This window comes from Micromys minutus (genome assembly GCF_963924665.1).
Source record: "Micromys minutus genome assembly, chromosome: X".
NCBI lineage: Eukaryota > Metazoa > Chordata > Mammalia > Rodentia > Muridae > Micromys > Micromys minutus.
In genome coordinates, this window is record NC_137970.1 from 103,739,316 (window position 1) to 103,744,026 (window position 4,711).

Genomic DNA, 4,711 nt, shown 5'->3' on the forward strand with positions numbered 1-4,711 from the left:
TCTTACTATGGGGCTGCAAAACACTTCAACTCCTTCAGTCCTTTCTCTAACTCCTCCATTGGGGACACAATGCTCAGTCCAAAGGTTGGCTGCTAGCATCTGACTCTGTATTTTTTAGGCTCTGGCAGAGCCTCACAGTAGACAGCTATATCAGGCTTCTATCAGCATGCACTTCTTGGTTTCCCCAATATTGTCTGGGTTTGGTGACTGTATGTGGGATGGATCCCCAGGTGGGGCAGTCTCTGGATGGCCTTTCCTTCAGTCTCTGCTCCACACTTTGTCTCAGAGAGTATTTTGTAACCCAATCTAACAAGGACTGAAGTATCCACACTTTAGTTTTTTTTTCTTCTTGAGCTTCACGTGGTCTGTGGATTGCATCTTGGGTATTCTGAGTTTTTGGCTAATATTCACTTATCAGTGAGTGCATACCATGTGTGTTCTTTTGCGATTGGGTTACCTCACTCAGGATAATATTTTATAGCTTCATCCATTTGACTACAGATTTCATGAAGTCATTTTTTTAATAGATGAGTAGTACTCCATTATGTAAGTGTACCACAATTTCTGTATCCATTCCTCTGTTAAAGGACATCTGGGTTCTTTCCAGCTTCTGGTTATTATAAATAAGGCTGCTATGAACATAGGGGAGCATCTTTTGGGTATATGTCCATGAGTGGTATTGCTGGGTCCTTAGGTAGAACTATTTGCAGTTTTCTGAGGAACCACCAGATTGATTTCCAGAGTGATTCTATCAGATTGCAATCCCACCAACAGTGGAGGAGTGTTCCTCTTTCTCCACATCTTCACCAGCATTTGCTGTCACCTGAGTTTTTGGTCTTATCCATTCTGACTGGTGTGAGGTAGAATTTCAGGGTTGTTGTGATTTACATTTCCCTGATGACTAAGAATGTTGAACATTTCTTTAAGTGCTTCTCAGCCATTCAATAGTCCTCAGCTGAGATTTTTTTCTTTAGCTCTGCATCCCATTTTTAAAAGGATTATTTGGTTCTCTGGAGTCTATCGTCTTGAGTTCTTCGTATATATTAGATATTAGGCCTCTATCAGATGGAGGACTACAAAGGATCTTTTCCTATTCTTTTGGTTGCTGTTTTGTCCCATTGAAAGTGTTCTTTGCCTTACAGAAACTTTGCAATTTTATGAGGTCCCATTTAATTGATGGTTGATCTTAGAGCCTGAACCATTAGTATTTTGTTCTGGCCAGAACTTCCAGTACTCTATTGAATAGGTAGGGAGACAGTGGGCAGCCTTGTATAGTCCCTGATTTTAATGAGATTGCTTCAAGTTTCTCTCCATTTAGTTTGATGTTAGCTACTGGTTTGCTATATATTGCTTTTACTATGTTTAGGCATGGGCCTTGAATTCATGATTTTTTTCAAGTATTTTACCATGAAGGGGTGTTGAATTTTGTTAAATGATTTCTCAGAATCGAATGAGGTAATCATATGGTTTATCTTTGAGTTTTCTATACAGTGGATTACATTGATGAATTTTTGTATATTCATCCCTCATCACTGGGATGAAGCCTACTTGATCATGATGGATGATCATTTTGATGTGTGCTTGGATTCTGTTTGCTAAAATTTCATTGAATATTTTTGCATCAATATCTATAAGTGATATTGGTATGAAGTTCTCTTTCTTGAGTCATTGTGTGGTTTAGGGATAAATATAATTGTGGCTTCATAGAATGAATTGAGTAGTATTCCTTCTGTTTCCATTTTCTGGAATAGTTTCAAGAGTATTTGTATTAGGTCTCTAATACAGGTCTGTGCCTGCTTCTATTTCTTTAGCAGTTATTGGAATATTTGGATGGTTTTTAAGATACTTATTTAAGTTTTGTACCTGGTATCTATGTAGAAAATTGTCCATTTCATCCAGATTTTCCAGTTCTGTTGAGTATAGGCTTTTGTAGTAGGGTTTGATGATTTTTTTAAAATTTCCTCAGTTTCTCTTGTTATGTCTCCCTTTTCACTTCCAATTTTGTTAATTTGGATACTGTCTCTGTGTCCTCTGGTTAGTCTGACTAAGGGTTTATCTATCTTGTTGATTTTCTCAAAGAACCAGCTCCTGGTTTTGTTGATTCTTTGTATTGTTCTTTCTGTTTTTACTTGGTTGAATTCAAACCTGAGTTTGACTTCTCCGCTGTTGGTGGAGTTATAAACTGGTACAACCACTCTGGAAATCAGTCAGCTGGTTCCTCAGAAAATTGGACATAGTACTACCTGAAGACCCAGTTATTCCACTTCTGGGCATATACCTCAGAGAAACTCCAACATACAACAAAGACACATGCACCACAGTGTTCATAGCAGCCCTATTTATAATAGCCAGAAGCTGGAAAGAACCCAGATGTCCTTCAGTGGATGAATGCATATAAAAATTGTGGTATATTTACACAATGAAGTACCACTCATTTATCAGAAACAATGACTTTATGAAATTCTTAAGAAAATGGATGCATCTAGAGAATATCATCCTTAGTGAGGTAACCCAGTCAAAAAAACAGATGTAATATGCCATCACTGATAATTGGATACTAACCCCAGAAAGCTCTGAACACCCCAGAAACAACTTACAGACTATATGAAGTTCAAGAAAAACAAAGGCCAAAAAAAAAAAAAAAAATGAAAAAAATCATTACGCTTAATTTTTACACACCAAGAAAACTTTGACTACTTCCAGGTTACATCTTGTTTTACATGTACTTTATGCTAATTGTAACTAGTAAGATTTTAAGGCATACTATCAAACCTTTAAAAAAAATCAAGTACTGACAAAAATGTATTCATATACTGTTATGCATAAATGCTTTTAAAATCTTTACATTTATCTTTGTTTTTTAAAATAATGTTGTTCAATTTTTAAAAAGCAAAACTAAAATAAAATAAAGTAAAAAGGTAAACTATCATCTGGAGAATACAAAATGTAACCCATACTTCCATGTATGCCCAATAGCACTTTCATTTCAGATAAAAATTAGCCATGATTCCCATGCCTAATATTTCATTCTATTTTAATATTGATATATATATATGCAAATTAAATTTTCAATTGATGTACAAAATATTATTGTATGCTCATAATCTATGTGCAATGAATTTTCATACTACATGAAGATTAGGTATGTTAGAGCGACAGATGTGTGTGCATATTGTAACCAGTGCTCTTCTATCATTTTTCACCTTACTTTTTGAGACAGGGTTTCTCACCGAGATAGAAGATTATTGTTTCCCCCACTGATGTCTACCTGTCTCTGGCCCCCTAATGCTTAGGTTATAAGCATATACAGCCATGTCTGAATGTAGATGGTGGAGATTTGAACTCGGGTTTTCTTGCATTAAAAGCAAACGTTCTTTCCCATAAAGCTACTTTCTCAGCCCCATACTTGAAGAATTTACATATACCCATAAGCTAGTATGCTATAAAATATAGAATATGAAATTTTGTTAGACTCAATATATAAGTCAGTATTTGATTGTTGTATGTCCTTAGATCTTATTAAGGCTCATCCTGGGAAAATAGGCAGCAATGTGGCACTATCATCTTTTTCATTAAGGATAAAATCACAAACAAGTTGCAAATAATTAGGTGTGGCAAGATTTATGTTTCAAGATTTATGTTTCTTTTACACCTAGTCATTTAAAAAATAAAACTCATAACTCAAAGCCAATGACTAACTAAGCAAATATGATCAGTGTGCTTTTTGATTCAGAGAACTCAGAGAGCCTGCAGAGTATGACCAAACCAGTCAGTCCTTTGAAAGAAATTATCAGAAATAAAGTGTTTTTGAGCTCCAAGTCATCAGTGACATTTGGGTGGTTATTTCATAGTGAAAGTGTCATTAAAATCTATTTTTATTCCTATGGAAGAAAATGTATGGGGCCTATTATCTATAAAAATGTTTTTGTCTCTTGCTAGTTTTCAATACTGTATCATGCCTTCTCCCATTTTTGCATTTGTAGAGCTTCATCTGAAACAGGGTACTGACCTGAGAGGCCTGCTGCCCTCTGCATCTCATCGCTATGGTTTCATAGCTTATTCTGTATTCTTGGAAAATCTAGACCTACCTTTGGGGCCCATTTATTTCATTTTTTTTATCAAAACAAAGAAGTTGCTTCTGCGAGTTTAAAATTGCTTTGGCCAAGCCTGGTGGCATGCACTTGTGATTCTAACGAGCGGGAGGTAGAGGCAGAAGGATATTGAGGTCTTGACCAGTCTGAGCTACATGACAAGACTCAGTTTCAAAACAAAGTTGTTTAAAAAAAAAGATGAGCAGGAGGAAGAGAAAGTGGAAGAGGATGAAGGGATTTCTCTCTTTTTTGATAGTCTATATTTTACATTTTACAGATGCAAATAATAAGCTTTATTTATAAAAAATGCCTAAGGGAGAGTGTGTCAAGTTTTGTCATGCACAGATATGGATTATGTACTTTGATTTGTGAGTGTGAAATACAACTTTCCCTATCAAGTAAATGATGATTAATTGATTGTTGCAGAGCTTGACAGCCTAGAACAAAATGAGCCAAGGACATTCTAAACTACTTGGCTCTTGTCACTTCAAACGTGTGTGAAACACAGGCACCTATTACCAATGGGTTCATGTCCAACTGACTTAGAAGAAGATATACCATGTTTTATACATAGAATCTTGATAAGAATGTAAAATTAGAGAAACTCATAACTTACAAAA